Source organism: Solanum dulcamara, chromosome 2 (genome assembly GCF_947179165.1).
Source record: "Solanum dulcamara chromosome 2, daSolDulc1.2, whole genome shotgun sequence".
NCBI lineage: Eukaryota > Viridiplantae > Streptophyta > Magnoliopsida > Solanales > Solanaceae > Solanum > Solanum dulcamara.
The window spans coordinates 81,042,469-81,061,050 of NC_077238.1; positions in this window are offsets into that span (position 1 = coordinate 81,042,469).

Genomic DNA, 18,582 nt, shown 5'->3' on the forward strand with positions numbered 1-18,582 from the left:
ATTAACACACAAAAAACATAAAAAATCGCCTAATTCCTATTAAATGACCCCTAAATACTATAAATGATGCGCGGATCATGGTAAGGATACACATACTACTCCCCGAGGTTATAAGGGAGGGTCCTGTAAATGTTTCACAAAAAAAGTGACCGAAAGCCTGTTCACCAAAAAATTTATTAACTAATATACACTAAAAACTTAGAATATTGCCTAATTCCTGTTGACTGACCCCTAAATGTTATAAATATGGCGTGGATCATGGTGAGGCTATACATACTGCTCCCCAAGGTTATTACGGGGGGTCTTGTATAGATTCCGCAAAAAAAGTGACCAAAAGCAATTCACCAAAAAATTCATTGAATAACACACACGAAAAACTGAGAAAATCGTCTAATTCGTGTTGAGTAACCCCTAAATGCTATAAATGTGGCACAGATCGTGCGGGGCTACATGTACTGCTTTTTTCGGGTACATATGAAGGGTTCTATAAAGGTTTCGCAAAAAGATTGACCGAAAGCCATATTACAAAAAAATTTCTGAGCTAACACACAGGAAAAATATATGAGAAAATCGCCTAATTCCGCTTGAGTAACCCCTAAATGCTATAAATATGCCATAGATTGTGTTGAGGCTACATGTGTTTCTCCTCCAAGTATATACGAAGGGTCCCATAAAAGTTTCAAAATTTTTTGTCAGAAAACAATATCACCAAAAATTTCATATGCTAACACACATGAAAAACAATATGAGAAAATCGCCTAATCCGCTTGAGTGGTCCCTAAATGCTATAAATATGTTGTGGATTGTGCTAACACAACACGTACTGCTCCCCTGAGTACTTACGGAGGATCCTATAAATGTTTCACAAAAAAATTGATCGAAAGTCATATCAACATAAAATTCATGGTCTAACACACATGAAAAACATGAAAAAATTATCTAATTCCGCTTGAATGAACCCTAAATGATATAAATATGTTGTGGATCATGCCAATGCTACAAGTACTTCTACTCCGAATACTTACTGAGGACCCCACACAGGTTTCACAAAAAAAATGACAGAAATTCATATTACCAAAAAATTCATGGCCTTTAACACATGAAAAAATATATGAGAAAATCGCCTAATTCCACTTGAGTGACCTTTAAATGCTATAAATATGCCGTGATTTGTGCCGAGGCTACACGTACTGCTCCCCCGAATACTTACAAGATCAATAAAGGTTTTGCAAAAAATATTGACCGAAAGTCATATCACCAAAAAAAATCATTGGCTAACACACAAAAAAATATGAGAAAATCACCTAATTCCACTTGAGTGCCCCCTAGATGCTGTAAATATGCCGTGGATCGTGTTGAGGCTACACTGTTATATCACCAAAAAATTCATAAGCTATAACACACAAAAATATATATGATAAAATCGCCTAATTCTACTTGAGTGGCCCCTAAATGCTATAAATATGCCGTGGATCGTGTCGAGGCTAAACGTATTTCTCCCTCAGGTACTGACAGAAGATCCTATAAAGGTTTCAAAAAAAAATGACTGAAAGCCATATTATCAAAAAATTCAGGGGCTAACACACACAGAAAAAATATATGAGAAAATCGCCTAATTCCGCTAGAGTGGCTTCTAAATGCTATAAATATTCCATGGATTATGCCAAGGCTACACGTACTACTCCCCAGATACTTAAGGAAGGTCCCATAAAATCATCGCAAAAAACTAACTGAAATACATCACCAAAAAATTCATGGGTTAACACACACGAAAAAATTGAGATAATCGCCAAATTCCACTTGAATGGCCCTAAGTGATATAAATGCCGTGGATCGTGTCGAGGCTACATGTACTGCTCCCCCGAGTACTGATGGAAGGTCCCATAATGGAATACTGCTTTATCCTTAACTCGTGGTTTAGTGTATTTAAAGAATTTTAGAAATTATCGTCAAATATAGGAAGCAGAGCTATAACATAGAAAAATCAATTTTGATAAAATTTAATAATTTTGATTCAATAGCAAATATAGGAGCGAAAAAGTCTACTGAATATATACATATAATAAATTTCAAAAATCATAAAATTTTAGTTTTTTGAGTTACCTTCAAATTTTAAAGGTTATGGTAGGATACTTCTTTATCCTTAACTCATGATTTAGTACATTTAAGGAATGTTAAAAATTATCATCAAATAAAGGGAACGGAGCTAGCTTAGAAAATATTAATTTGATACTATTTAATAATTTTGATTAATGACAGTTATAGGGGTGAAAAAATCTATGAATATGCACAAATAACAAATTTTATAATTAATAAAAATTTATTTTTCTTTAAATTTAATGATTGTAGCGTAATACTTCTTTCTTAACTCGTGATTTAGTACGTCTAAAAAAGTCCTAGAAACTACCGTCAAATATAAGGGGCAGAGCTAGTATGAAAGTACAAATGCGACAAAATTTAATAATACTGATTCACTAATAAATACAGGGGCGGGCAAATTCACTGAATATGCACATATGACAAAATTCAGAATGCATAATTGTTTACATTTTGAATTTGTCTTCGAATTTAAAGGTTGTAGTGCAATACTGCTTCATCCTTAACTCGTGATTTAGTGCATTTAAATAATTCTAGAAATTACCATCAAATAGAATATTAAAATGGATTTTGGCCAATATTTTTACGATATTTTTCATCATATTAATATGAGATAGATTACAACTTATAATATTATTTTTGAACATCTTTATTCAAAATATCCAATTAATTCATTTCAATTTAGCTCCAAATAACACCACCACCAATATATTCAGTGAAATTTCAAGTGAGATCTAGAGAGGATAAAGTGTACGCAAACTTCACCACTATCTCATGGAGGTAGATAGACTATTTTCGAATCAATTTAGCTTCGAGGATTAGTCAAAATTAACACATGTCAAGGAAAACGTGATAAGTAAAAATAAAACAAAGATAATAGAATCTTTCGATACCATCAAGATTATTCAACCCCAATATAAATACCGAACACCACGATTATCTTATTTCTATTAGTGAAAAATGTCAAACCACATCTGACGTGGCTATGATGTGATTTAGTACATCTAAAAAATCCTAGAAGCTACCATCAAATATAGGGGGCTGAGCTAGTATGAAAGTAAAGATGCAACAAAATTTAATAATTTTGATTCAGTAATAAATATAGGGGGCACTAAATAAGCACATATAATAAATTTTAGAATTCATAATTTTTTAAATGTTGAATTTGTTTTTGAATTTAAAGGTTGTAGTGGAATACTGCTTTATCCTTTAACTCGCGATTTAGGGCATTTAAATAATTCTAGAAATTCAATATAGGAAGGGAGTTAGTATAGAAAGTACAAATTCGATAAAATTTAATATTTTTGACTTGAATTTAAATTTTAAAGGTTTTAGTTGGATAATTCTTTATTCTTAACTCGTGATTTAGTACCTTTAAAGTATCTTAAAAATTATCGTCAAATATAAGGAGCGAAACTAGCATAGAAAATATAAATTTGATTAATGACAAGTATAGGGGCGAAAAAAATCTATGAATATGCACAAATAACAAAAAAAATTAGAATTCATAAAAAAATAATTTTTTCTTTAAATTTAATGATTGTAGCGTGATACTTCATTCTTAACTCGTGATTTAGTTCTTATAAAAAAATTCTAGAAACTATCGTTAAATATAGGGGGCACCACTGGTATGAAAGTACAAATACGTCAAAAAATTCGTGGGCTAATATACACGAAAAACTGGCTAAATCACCTAATTCTTGTTGCGTCTTTCCTAAAATGCTACTAAACACTATAGAAGCTGTGCTGGGGCTACTGGAGTCATTCCCTAGGTTTTTACGGACTCTACAAAAGAAAAATCCAACAAATATATGTGCTGATCCTAGCACCTAAAAAATTCGTGAGCTAACACACACGAAAAACTGTCCGGATCGCCTAATTCCTATTGATTTACCCCTAAAATGCTCCTAAACGCCATAGAAGTCACGCCAGGGCTATTGGAGTCTTTTCTCAGGTCATTACGGACACTACAAAATAAAAATTTGACTAAAATCGGCTTGGACCCCCAGCACCTAAAAATATCTATGAGCTAACACACACGAAAAATTGACCAAATCGCCTAATTCCTGTTGCGTCGCCCCTTATATGCTCCTAAACGCCGTAGAATCCGCGTCGGGGCTTGCTGAAGTGATTATTAAAGAATTAGGCCTGGAAAGGTATGTGAGATACCTTTCCAAGAACTTCCTTCTCTCCCTTGATAGACGTTAGATCTGGAGGAAGCATCTGGTCACATATCCCCAATGGTTTTAGTTGTAGTTTCAGTTTATTCTGGACAGTTTCAGTTGCTTTTGCTGTCGGTTTAGATGAGGGACGAAGCGACCGAAGTTGGCAGAAGGAAAGATAAAATGAGCGAAACGAAGTGGAGCAAGGGGGAGGGAGGATCTCTTTCTGATAGGCCAACTCAAAGAGGGAAATGCAAGAGGCGTTAGCGGTCTTTTTTGCGTCGCCTGCTACTATCACAGATTTGCGCGAAATCCATATTATTTTCATTGAACTGCTACAAGATCAACAATTTCATAATCTTGATGCTTCGCCTCATCCGTTCTCCTTAGAAGGACCTAAAATATTCGTGGGGTAACACATAAAAAATTGACCAAATCTCCTAAGTCCTTTTACGTTGTCCCTAAAATGCTACAAATGTCGTAGAAGCCACGTCGGGGCTACTGGAATCATCTTCCATGTCGTTAAGTCTCTTACAAAAGAAGAATTCAAGAAAATTCGACTCGAACCCCCATCACCTAAATTCCTTGGGCTAACACCCACGAAAAATTGGCAAAATCACATAATTCCTGTTGCATTGCCCCTAAAATGCTCCTAAATGCCGTAAAATCCCTGTCGGGGCTACTGGAGTTGTTCCCTAGGTCATTATGGACGCCACTAAAGATGAATCTAAGAAGATTCGACCTAAAAAATTTGTGGGCTAACACACACGAAAAACTTTCAAAATCGCCTAATTCCTGTTGTGTCCCCTTAAAATACTCCAAAAATGCCGTAGATGCCCCGCTGGGCCTACTAGAGTCATTTCCTAGGTCGTTACAGACTCCACTAAGAAAGAATCAAAGAAAATTTAACCCGGACCTCCGGCACCTAAAAAATCGGCGGGCTAATGAATGAAAAACTAGTAAAATCGCCTAATTACTGTTGCGTCGCCCCTAAAATGCTCCTAAACAACGTAGAAGCCCCATCGGCACCTAAAAAAAATCCGTAGGCTAACATACACGAAAAACTTGCCTCTAAAATGCTCCTAAATGCCGTAGAGTCGCTTCAGAGCAATTGGAGTCGTCCCCACATTGTTATGGACGCTACTAATGAAGAATGCTAGAAAATTTGATTCAAACCCACGTCACCTAATAAATCCTTAGGATAACACAAATGAAAAACTAGCAAAATCGTCTAATTCCTATTGCGTCGCCCCTAAAATGCTCTTAAATATCGTAGAAGCCCATCGGGGCTACTAGACTCGTTCCACAGATCGTTACGTATGCCACTAAAGAAAAATTCAAGAAAATTCAATCCAGACACCGACACCCATAGAATCCGTGGGCTAACACACATGAAAAATTGGCAAAATTGCTTAATTTCCGTTGCGTCGCCCCTAAATTGCTACTAAATGCCGTAGAAGCCCTGTTGGGGCTATTGAGGTAGTTCCCTAGGTCATTATGGATGCCTCTAAAGATGAATCTAAGAAGATTTGACCCGAGCCCCTAGGACCTAAAAAAATTCGTAGGCTAATACACACGAAGAATTGGCAAAATCGCCAATTTTTTATTGCATCGCCCCTAAGATGCTCCTAAACAACGTAGAAGCTCCGCAGGGGCTACTAGAGTCATTGTCCAGGTCATTACGGACACCAGTAAAGATTCAACCTAAAACATTTGTGGGCTAACACACACGATTGTAGTCAATAAAATGCTCATAAACCCCTCTAAAGCGCCGCCGGGGCTATTGGACTCGTTCTTTTAGGTCATTATGGGCTCTATTATGGAAATATTTAAGAAAATTTGATCCGAACCCACGACACCTAAAAGATTTGTGGGCTAAAACACACGAAATACTGACAAAATTGCCTAATTCCTATTGCGTCGCCAATACAATTTTCCTAAACCCATATAATGTGCTGTCGTGGCTACTGGAGTAATTTCTCAGGTCATTACGAATGATTCTATGGAAGAATAAAAGAAAATTTGATCCGGACCCCCGACACCTAAAAATTCTGTGGGCTAACAGACACGAAAAATTGGCAAAATCCTTAATTCCTATTGCGTCGCCAATAAAATGCTCCTAAACCCCCTAAAGAGCTGCCATGGCTGCACAAATCATTTCCCAGGTCGTTACGGATGGTACTATTGAAGAATCCAAGAAAATACGACACGGACCCCCGACACCTAAAAATTCCGTGGGCTAACACCAACGAATAACTGGCAAAATTGCCTAATTCCTTTTGCGTCCCCAATAAAATTCTCCTAAACCCCTTCTAAAGCACTGTCGGGGCTACTAGAGTCGTACACTAGGCTGTTACAGGCATTGATATGGAAGAATCCAAGAAGATTCAATCTGTACCCCTGGCACCTAAAAATTCCGTGGGCTAACACAAATGAAGAACTGGCAAAATCACCTAATTCCTATTGCGTCGCCAATAAAATTCTTCTAAACCCCTCCAAAACGCCATTGGGGCTACTGGAGTCGTTCCTTAGATCGTTATGAAGTCTACTATGGATGATTCCAAAAATATTCGACTCGGACCTCTGGCAACTAAAATATTCGTGGGCTAACACACACAAAAAACTGGCAAAATCGCCTAATTCCTATTGCGTTGCTAATTAATTGCTCCTAAACCCCTCTAAAGCGCCGGAGCTACTGGAGTTATTCCCTAGGTCATTAAGGACGCTATTATAGAAGAAACAACAAAATTCAACCCGGACCCCGTCACCTAAAAATTTTATGGCTAACACACATAAAAAGATGGTAAAATCGCTTAATTACTGGTGTGTCGACAATAAAATTGCTCCTAAGCCCCCTTTAAGTGCTGCCGGGGCTACTGGAGTCATTTCCTAGGTTGTTACGAATGCTAATATGGAAGAATCTAGGAAAATTTGACCCGGACCCCCGGCACCTAAAAATTCTGTGGGCTAACACACAAAAAACTGGAAAAATGGCCTAATTCCTGTTGCGTCGCCAATATAATGCTCCTAAACCCTTATAAAGTGCTGCCGGGGCTTTTGGAGTCGTTCTCCAAGTCATTAAAAATGATTATACGGAAGAATCCAAGAAAATTCGACCCAGACCCCGGCACCTAAAAATTCCGTGGCTAACACATACGAAAAACTAGCAAAATCGCGTAATTCTTATTTTATTGCCAATAAAATGCTCCTAAAACCTTTTAAAACGCTATCAGGGCTACACAAGTCGTTACCCAAGTCGTTACGGATGCTATTATTGAAGAATCAAAGAAAATATGACACGAACCCCTACAACTAAAAATTCTGTGGGCTAACACAAACGAATAACTAGAAAAATCGCCTAATTCTTTTTGTTTCCCCAATAAAATTCTCCTAAACCCCTTCTAAAGTGCTATTGGGGATACTGATGTCGTTCCTTAGGTCGTTACTAACTCTACTATTGAAAAATCCAAGAAAATTCGACCCAAACCTCCGACACCTAAAATATTCGTGGGTTAACACACATAAAAAACTGGCAAAATTACCTAATTCCTATTGCGTCGCCAATAAAATATTCCTAAACCCCTCTAAAATGCCACCGGGGCTACTGGAGTCATTTTTTAGGTCATTATGGATGCTAGTATGGAAGAAATAAGAAAATTCGACCCAGACCCTCGTCACCTAAAAATTCTATGGCTAACACACACAAAAAATTGATAAAATTACCTAATTCCTGGTGCATCGATAATAAAAATGCTCCTAAGTCCCTCTTAAGCGCTGCCGGGGCTACTGGAGACGTTCCCTAGGTTGTTACAAATGCTACTATAGAAGAATCTAGGAAAATTAGATCTGGACCCTCGGCACCCAAAAATTCTATGGGCTAACACACACGAAAAACTGGAAAAATTGCCTAATTCCTGTTGCGTCGCCAATAAAATACTTCTAAACCTCTCTTAAGCACCGCCGGGGCTACTAAATTTATTTCCTAGGTCGTTACGGATGCTACTATGAAAGAATCCAAGAAATTTCGACCCGTACCCCCAAACTAGCAAAATCGCCTAATTCCTATTGCGTCATCAATAACATTCTCCTAAACCTCTTTAAAGCGCTATCAGGGCTACTGAAGATTTTTCCGAAGTTGTTACGGACGTTACTATGGTAGAATCCAAGAAATTTTGCCCCAAACCCTCGGCACCTAAAAATTTCGTGGGCTAACACACACAAAAATTTGGTAAAATCACCTACTAGCTTGTTATGGACGCAACAATGGAAAAACCCAAGAAAATTCAACTCGGGCCCTCAGAACCTAAAAAATTCGTGGGCTAACACACACAAAAAATTGGCAAAATTGTCTATTTCCTATTATGTCGCCAATAAAATGCTCCTAAATCCCACTAAAGCACCACTGAGGATACTAGAGTCGTTTCCTAGGTTGTTACGGACACTACTATGAAAGAATCCAAGAAAATTCAATCCGTACCTCGGCACCTAAAAAATTGGTGGGCTAACACACACGAAGTTGGCAAAATCACCTAATTCCTATTGCGTCGCAAATAAAATACTCCTAAATACCTATAAAGTGCCGCCAGTGCTACTTGAGTCATTCCCTAGGTCATTACGGACGCTAATATGGAAGAATTCAAGAACATTTGACCCAGAACCTCGGCACTTAAAAAATCCGTAGGCTAACACAAATGAAAAGCTAGCAAAATCGCTTAATTCCTATTGCAGTTCCAATAACATGCTTCTAAACCCCTCCAAAGCTCTGTCGGGGCTACTGGAGTCGTTCCCTGATTCATTACGGATGCTACAATGGATGAATCTAAGAAAATTCGAATCGGACCCCCGACACCTAAAAAATACGTGGGCGTTACACACAAAAAACTAGCAAATTCGCCTAATTTCTGTTGCTTTGCCAATAAAATACTCCTAAACCTTTTAAAGCGCTGTTGGGCTACTGGTGTAGTTCCCTATGTCTTTACGGATGTTACTATGGAAGAATCCAAGAAAGTTTAAGCCGGACCATAGGCACATAAAAAATCTATGGGCTAACACACACGATAAACTGACAAAATTACCTAAATCTTGTTGCATCGCTAATAAAATGCTCCTAAAGCCCTTTAAGGACCCGCCGGGGCTACTAAAGTCATTACCCAGGTCGTTACGGATGCCACTATGGAAGAATCGAAGAAAATTTATTCCGGACCTCCGGCACCTAAAAAATTCATGGTCTAACACACACGAAAAACTGGCAAATTTGCCTAATTCCTGTTGCTTCGCCAATAAAATGCACCTAAACCCTCTAAAGTGCCTCCAGGGCTAGTAGAGTCATTCCTTAGGTCGGTAAGGACGCTACTATGGAAGAATACAAAAAAATTCGATCCGCACCCCGACACCTAAAAAATCCGTGGGCTAACACATATGAAAAGTTGGCAAAATCACCTAATTCCTGATGCGTTGCTAACAAAATGCTCCTAAAACCCTATAAAGCGCCGCCGGGGTTACTAGAGTTATTTCCTAGGTTGTTACGGATGGTACTGTAGAAGAATCCAAAAAAATTTAACTCGGACCCCCGACACCTAAAATATTCGTGGGCTAACACAAACAAAAAGTAGACAAAATCACCTAATTCCTGGTGCGTTGCCAATAAAATATTTCTAAACCCCTTCTAAGCGTTGTCGGGGCTCTTGGAGTCATTTCCTAGGTCATTACAGACACCACTCTAGAAGAATCAAAGAAAATTCGACCTGGATCTTCGGCACCCAAAACATCCGTAGGCTAACACACACGAAGAACAGCAAAATAACCTAATTCCATTTGCATTGCAAATAAAATGCTCCTAAAACCCTCTAAAGCACAGTCGGGGCTATTGGAGTCGTTCTCTAGGTCGTTACAAAAGCTTCTTTGGAAGAATCCAAGATGATTCAACCCGGACCCCCGACACCTAAAAATTCCATGGGCTAACACACATGAAAAGCTGGCAAATTCGCCTAATTCCTGTTGTGTCGCCAATAAAATGCTCCTAGACCCCTCTTAAGCGCCGCCGGGGCTACTGGAGTCGTTACCCAAGTCGTTACGGATGCTACTATGGAAGAATAAAAAAAACTTCAACCCGAACCCCCGACATCTAAAAAATCTGTGGGCTAACACACACGAAAAATTGGCAAAATTGCCTAATTCCTTTTGCGTTGCTAATAAAATACTCCTAAATCCCTCTAAAGTGCCGTCGGGGTTACTGGAGTAGTTTCCTAGGTCGTTACGAATGCTATTTGGAAGAATCCAAGAAAATTCGACCTAGACCCCCGGCACAAAAAATTTTTGTGGGCTAACACACACAAAAACTGGTAAAATCGCTTAATTCCTGTTGCGTCGGTAATAAAATGCTCCTAAATCCTCTAAATTGCCGTTAGAGCTACTGGAGTCGTTCCCCAGATCGTTTCGGAAGCTACTATAGAGGAGTTAAAGAAAATTCGATCTGGACCTCTAGCAGCTAAAAAATCTGTGGGCCAAACACACGAAAAATAGACAAAATCAAGTAATTCATGTTGCGTCGCTTATAAAATGCTCCTAAACCCCTCTTATGCACCGTTGGGGCTATTAAAACCGTTTCCCGAATCATTACAGATACTACTATAGATGAATCTAAGAAAATTCGACCCAGACCCCTGGCACCTAAAAAATCTTTGGGTCAATATACACGAAAAATTGGCAAAATTGCCTAATTCCATTTGCGTCGCCTATAAAATGCTCCAAAACCCCTCTAAAGCGCCTTTGGGGCTACTAGAGTTGTTTCCTAGGTTGATACGAACGCTCCTATGAAAGAATCCAAGAAAATGTGACCCGTACCTCTGGCACCTAAAAAATCCGTGGGCCAACACACAAGAAAAACTCGCAAAATCGCCTAATTTCTATTGCGTCGCCAATAAAATACCGCTAAACCCTTATAAAGCGCTACTTGGGCTACTAGAGTCATTTTCCAGGTCATTACAGATGTTACTATGGAAGAATCTAAGAAAATTTAACCCGAACCGCCGCCACTTAAAAAATCCATGGGCTAACACGCACAAAAAACTCATAAAATCACCTAATTGCTATTGTATCGCCAAGAAAATGCTCCTAAACTCCTCTTAGGTGCCACCGGGGCTACTGGAGTCATTCCAGGTTTTTACGGAAGCTACTATGAAAGAATCCAAGAAAACTCAACCCGGACCCCAGCGCCTAAAAAATCCATGGTCCAACACATACGAAAAACTGGCAAAATTGCCTAATTGTTGTTGTGTCGCCAATAATATGCTCCTAAACCTTTCTAAAGCACCACCGGATCTACTAGAGTCGTTCCCTAGGTCATTACGGATGTTACTATGGAAAATTCAAAGAAAATTCAGTCTGTACCCCATCACCTAAAAAATCCGTGGGCTAAACACACACGAATAGCTGGCAAAATCGCCTAATTCGTGTTACGACTCTAATAAAATGTTCCTAAACCCCTCTAAAGCACTATCGAGGCTACTGAAGTCATTCCTCAGGTTGTTATGGACGCTACTATAGAAGAATCCAAGAAAAATAGACCTGGACCCCCGACACGTAAAAAATCCGTGGTCTAACAAACACGAAAAACTGGTAAAATCGCTTAATTCCTATTGCGTCGGCAATAAAAAACTCCTAAACCCCTCTAAAAAGCCACTGGAGCTACTGGAGTCTTTGCCAGGTCATTACGAAAGCTACTATGGAGGAATTAAAGAACATTCGACCCAGACCACCGTTAACTAAAAAATCTGTAGGCCAACAAACACGAAAACTGGCAAAATTGCCTAATTCCTGTTGCGTTGCCTATAAAATGCTCCTAAACCCCTCTTATGCACCGCCGGGGCTACTGGAGTCTTTTTACGGGTCAATACAGATTCTACTATGGATGAATCTAAGAAAATTCGACCTTGACCGTCGGTAGCTAAAAAATCTTCGCGCCAACACACACAAAAAACTGGAAAAATGGCCTAATTCCTGTTGCATCGCCTATAAAATATTCCTAGAATCCTCTAAAGCGCCCCCGGGGCTACTTGAGTTGTTTCCTAGATTGTTATAGATGCTACTATGGAAGAATTCAAGAAAATTCAACCCGCACCTCTGGCATCAAAAAAATCCGTTGGCTAACACACAAGAAAAACTAGCAAAATCGCCTAATTTCTATTGCATCGCCAATAAAATATACCTAAACCCCTCTAAAGCGTCGGTGGGTTACTGGAGTCATTTCCCAGGTCATTACGGACGCAACTAAGGAAGAATCCAATAAAATTCGACCCGAACCTCTGCCACCTAAAAATTTTGTTGGCTAACACACACAAAAAGCTCTTAAAATTGCCTAATTCCTGTTGCATCGCCAATAAAATGCTCCTACACCCCTCTTAGTTGCTGATGGGGCTACTGGAGTCGTTCCCAGGTCGTTAAAGAAGCTACTATTAAAAAATCAAAAAAAATTCGACCTGGACCTCCGGCATTTAAAAAATCCATGGTCCAACACACATGAAAAACTGACAAAATTGCCTAATTTCTGTTGCGTCGCCAATAAAATGCTCCGAAATCCCTCGAAAGCACCGTCGAGGCTACTAGAGTCATTTCCTAGGTCGTTAGGGACGTTACTATGGAAGAATCAAATAAAATTCAACCCAGACTCCATTGGCTAAAAAATCCATGGGCTAACAAATACGAATAATTGGAAAAATCGCCTCATTCGTGTTGCGTCTCCAATAAAATGCTCCTAAACTCTTCTAAAGCATCGACGAGGCTGCTACAGTCATTCCCCAGGTCGTTATGGATGCTACTATGGAAGAATCTAAGAAAATTCGACCCATAATCCCGGCATGTAAAAAATCCGTGGGCTAACAGTAACGAAAAACTGGTAAAATCGCTTAATTCCTGTTCCATCGACAATAAAATGCTCCTAACCCCTCTAAAGTACCACCGGAGCTGCTGGAGTCATTCTCCAGGTCTTTACATGAGCTACTATGGAGGAAATAAAGAAAATTTGACCTGGACCTCTGGCAGCTAAAAAATCTATGGGCCAACACACACGAAAAACTGGTAAAATCACTTAATTCCTGTTGCATCGCCTATAAAATTCTCCTAAATCCCTCTTATGCACCACCGGGGCTACTTTAGTAATTCCATGGGTCGTTACGAATGCTACTATGGATCAATCTAAGAAAATTTGATCGGACCCCCGGCACCTAAAAAATCTTTGGGCCAACACACATGAAAAACTAGCAAAATCACCTAATTCCTGTTGCGTCACCTATAAAATGCTCCTAAACCCCTCTAAAGCATCGTTGGGGCTACTGGATTTGTTTCCTAGGTTGTTACGGACGCTAATATAGAAGAATCCAAAAAAATTTGACCCGCACCTCCGACACCTAAAAATCTATTGGCTAACAGACAAGAAAAACTGGCAAAATCGCCTAATTCCTATTGTGTCGCCAATAAAATGCTCCTAAACCCCTCTAAAGCGCCGCTAGGTCTACTGGAGTCATTCCTCAGGTCGTTAAGGATAGTACTCTTGTAGAATCTAAGAAAATTCAACCCGAACCACCGCCACCTAAAAAATCCGTGGGCTAACACACATGAAAAACTCACAAAATCGCCTAATTTTATTGCATCGCCAATAAAATGCTCCTAAATCCCTCTTAAGTGCCGCCGGGGCTACTGGAGTCGTTCCCAGATCGTTACGTAAGCTACTATAGAAGAATCCAATAAATTTGACCCGAACCTCCGGCATTTAAAAAATTCGCGGTCCAACACACACGAAAAACTGGCAAAATCAGTTAATTCCTGTTGCGTCGCCAATAAAATACTCCAAAAACCCTCTAAAGCACTGTCGGGGATACTGTTGTCGTTCCCTAGTCCATTACGGAATCTACTATGGAAGAACTGGCAAAATTGCCTAATTCCTATTGCCTCACCAATAAAATATTTCTAAACAGCTCTTAAGTGTCGCCAAGGCTATTAAAGTCATTCCCTAGGTCATTACGGATGCTACTATTGAAGAATGCAAAAGCATTTGTCCTGGATCCCCGCCACCTAAGTAAATCTGTTAGCTAACACACACGAAAAACTCACAAAATCACTTAATTCCTGTTGCATCACAAATAAAATGCTCTTAAACCCTTCTAAAGCGAAATTGGGGCTACTGAAGTCATTCCCTAGGTCATTACAGATGCTACTATAGAAGAATCTATAAAACTTTGACCCTGACCCCCAGCACCTAAAAAATCCGTGGGCTAACACACACGAAAAGCTGACAAAATAGCTTAATTCATGTTGCGTCGCTAATAAAATGTAGGTAAATCCCTCTAAAGTGTTGCCCGAGCTACTGGAGTCGTTCCCTAGGTCATTACGAATGCTAAGATGGAAGAATCCAAAAAATTTGACCCAGACCCCTAGTACCTAAAAAATATGTAGGCTAACACATGAAAAACTGGCAAAATTGCCTAATTCCTGTTGTGTTGCAAATAAAATGCTCCTAAACCACTCTAAAGTATTGTCGGGGCTACTGGAGTCTTTTCCTAGGTCATTACGGATGCTACTATAGAAGAATCCAAGAAAATTCGATCCAGACCCCCGATACCTAAAAAATCTGTGGGCTAACACATGAAAAACTGGACAAATTGCCTAATTCATGTTGCGTCGATAATAAAATGCTCCTAAACACTTCTTAAGCGTCATTGGGACTCCTAGAGTCATTCCCTAGTCTTTACAAATACTAAAAATCATAGAAAATTCGACCCGGGCCCTCGACACATAAATAATCTATGGGCGAACACATACGGAAAATTGGAAAAATCATCTAGTTTCTGTTGCATCGCCACTAAAATGCTTCTAAGCTCCTCTAAAGTACTTCCAAGGATACTGGAGTTGTTCCCAGGTTTTTATGGATGCTACTATAGAAGAATCCAAGAAAGTTCGACCAGGACCCCCAGCACCTAAAAGCTCTGTGGGCTAACACATGAAAAACTGGCAAAATCGCCTAATTCCTTGTGCGTCGCCAATAAAATACTCCTAAACCCCTCTTAAGCGTCATCGTGGCTTCTGTAGTCATTCTCTAGATCGTTACAGATGCAATATGAAAGAATCCAAGAAAATTCAACCCGGACCCCTTAATTCTTATTGCGTCACTAATAAAATGCTCCTAAACCTCTTTAAAGTGCTGCCGGGGCTACTGGATTCGTTCCCCAAGTCGTTACGAATGCTACTATGTAAGAATCCAAGAAAATTCGACTAGGACCCACGACACCTAAAAATTCTGTGGGCTAAACCACACTAAAAACTGGCAAAATCGCTTAATTCTTGTTGTCTCGCCAATAAAATGCTCCTAATCGCATCTTAAGCACTACCGCGCCAACTAGAGTCATTTCTTATGTCATTACAGACATTAATATGGAAGAATCAAAGAATATTTGATGCGTTCCCCTAGCACCAAAAATTCCATGGGTTAACACACACGAAAAACTTGCAAAATCACCTAATTCATGCTGCCTCGCCAATAAAATGCTCCTAAACACCACTTAAGCATCATCGAGGCTATTAGAGTCATTCCATAGGTCGTTTCAAACGCTATTATGGAGGAATCCAACAAAATTTGACCCGTACCCCCGGCACCTAAAACATTCTGTTGGCTAACACATACAAAAAACTGGCAAAATCTCATAATTCCTGTTGCGTCGCTAATAAAATGCTCCTAAATACTAATAATGCATTGTTGGTGCTACTGGAGTCTTTCCACAGGTCGTTATAAATGCTAGAATTGAAGAATCAAAGAAAATATGACCCAAAACCCCGACACGTAAAAAATCCGTGGCTAACACATATGAAAAACTAGCAAAATAGCCTAATTCTTGTTGCGTCACCAATAAAATACTCCTAAAACCCTCTAAAGCGCCGTCGGAGCTACTGGAGTCATTCCCTAGGTCATTAAGGATGCTATTATGGAAGAATCCAAGAAAATTCGAGCCGGACCCCTGACACCTAAAAAATCCATAGGCTAACACACACAAAAAGGTGACAAAATTGCCTAATTCCTTTTATGTTCCCAATAAAATATTCCTAAGCCCCTCTAAAGCTACATCGGGGATACTAGAGTCGTTCGATAGGTCGTTACAGATGCTACTATTGAAGAATCCAAGAAAATTTGACCCAGACCCACGTTACCTAAAAATTCAATGGGCTAACACACATGAAAAGTTGGCAAAATTGCTTAATTCCTGTTGCGTCGCTAATAAAATACTCCAAGAAAGTACGACCCAGACCCCCGGCACCTAAAAAATTCATCGACTAAAACACACGAAAAACTAGTAAAATCGCCTAATTCCTATTGCGTCGCCAATAAAATGCTCCTAGACCCCTCTTAAATGTTGTTGGGGCTACTAGAGTTGTCCCCCAGGTCATTAAGGATACTACTATGGAATAATCCAAGAAAATTTGACCCGGACCCTGGTACCTAAAAAATTCATGGGCTAACACATAAAAAACTAGGAGAATTACCAAATTCCTATTGCTTTTCAAATAAAATGCTCCTAAACCCCTTTAAAGCATCATCGGGGCTATTAGAGTCGTTCCCTAGGTCGTTACCAATGCTACTATGGAGGAATCCAAGAAAATTTGACCCAGACCCCCAGCACATAAAAATATCTGTTGGCTAAAACACACAAACATTTGGCAAAATCGCCTAATTCCTGTTGCGTCACCGATAAAATGCTCCTCAACCCCTTTAAACTGTCATCGGTGTTACTGGAGTCGTTTCCTTGGTCATTACGGATGCCACTATGGAAGAATTCAAGAAATTTCGACCCGGACCCCTGGAACCTATAAAATCTGTGGGCTAACACACACAAAAAGCAGGCAAAATTGCCTAATTCCTTTTACGGCGCCAATAAAATGCTCTTAAGCCCCGCTAAAGCTCCACCGGGGCTACTGGAGTCATTCGCTAGATCGTTATGGATTCTATTATTGAAAATCCAAGAAAATATGATCCAGACCCACGACACCTAAAAATTTCATTGGCTAACACACATGAAAAGCTGACAAAATCGCTTAATTCATATTGCAATGCCAATAAAATATGGGTAAACCCATCTTAAGTGCCACCGGAGCTACTGGAGTTATTCCCCAGGTCGTTATGGAAACTACTACGGAAGAATCCAAGAAAGCGCGACCTGTACCCCTGGCACCTAAAAAATTCATCGGCTAAAACACATGAAAAACTAGCAAAATCACCTAATTCCTGTTGCGTCGCTAATAAAATGCTCCTAGACCCTTCTTAAACGCTGTTGGGGCTACTAGAGTTGTCCCCGAGGTCATTATGGATGCTACTATAGAATAATCTAAGATAAATCAACCGGACCCCCGACACCTAAAAATTCAGTGGCCTAACAAACACAAAAAACTAGAAAAATCACCTAACTCTTGTTGCGTCGCCAATAAAATGCTTCTAACCCATTTAAAGTGCCGTCGGGGCTACAAGAGTCATTTCCTAGGTCGTTACGGATGCTATTTTGGGAGAATCCAAGAAAATATGACCCGGATCCCCACCACCTAAAAAATCCGTGGGATAACATACAAGAAAAGTTTGAAAAATCACCTAATTTTATTGCGTCCCCAATAAAATGCTTCTAAACCCTTCTAAAGTGCTGCCGGGGCTACTGGAGTCATTCCCTAGGTTGTTACAAATGCTACTATGGAACAATCCAGTAAAATTCAATCCGGACCCTCGGTACCTAAAAATTTCGTGGGCTAACACACACAAAACAAACTGGTAAAATCACATAATTTCTATTGCGTCACCAATAAAATGCTTTGATACCCCTCTAAAGTACCACCAAGGTTACTGGAGTTGTTCCCTAGATCATTACGAATGCTACTATGGAATAATCTAATAAAATTCGACCTGTACCCCCGGCACCTAAAAATTCTGTGGGCTAACATACACGAAAAGGAGGCAAAATTGCCTAATTTCTGTTGCATCGCCAAAAAACGTTTCTAAACCCCTCTAAATTATTGTCGGGCTACTGGGGTCATTCCCTAGGTCGTTACAAACACTACGATGGAAGAATCTAAGAAAGATCAATCTGAATCCCCGACACCTTAAAATTTTGTAGGCTAACACACACGAAAGATAGGTTAAATTGTCTAATTTTTATTGCGTTGCCAATAAAATGCTCATAAACCCTTATAAAGAATTGTCGGTGCTACTGGAGTCTTTCCCTAGTCGTTACGAATCTACTATGGAAGAATCTAATAAAATATTACTCAAACCCCCGGTATCTAAAAATTCCGTGGG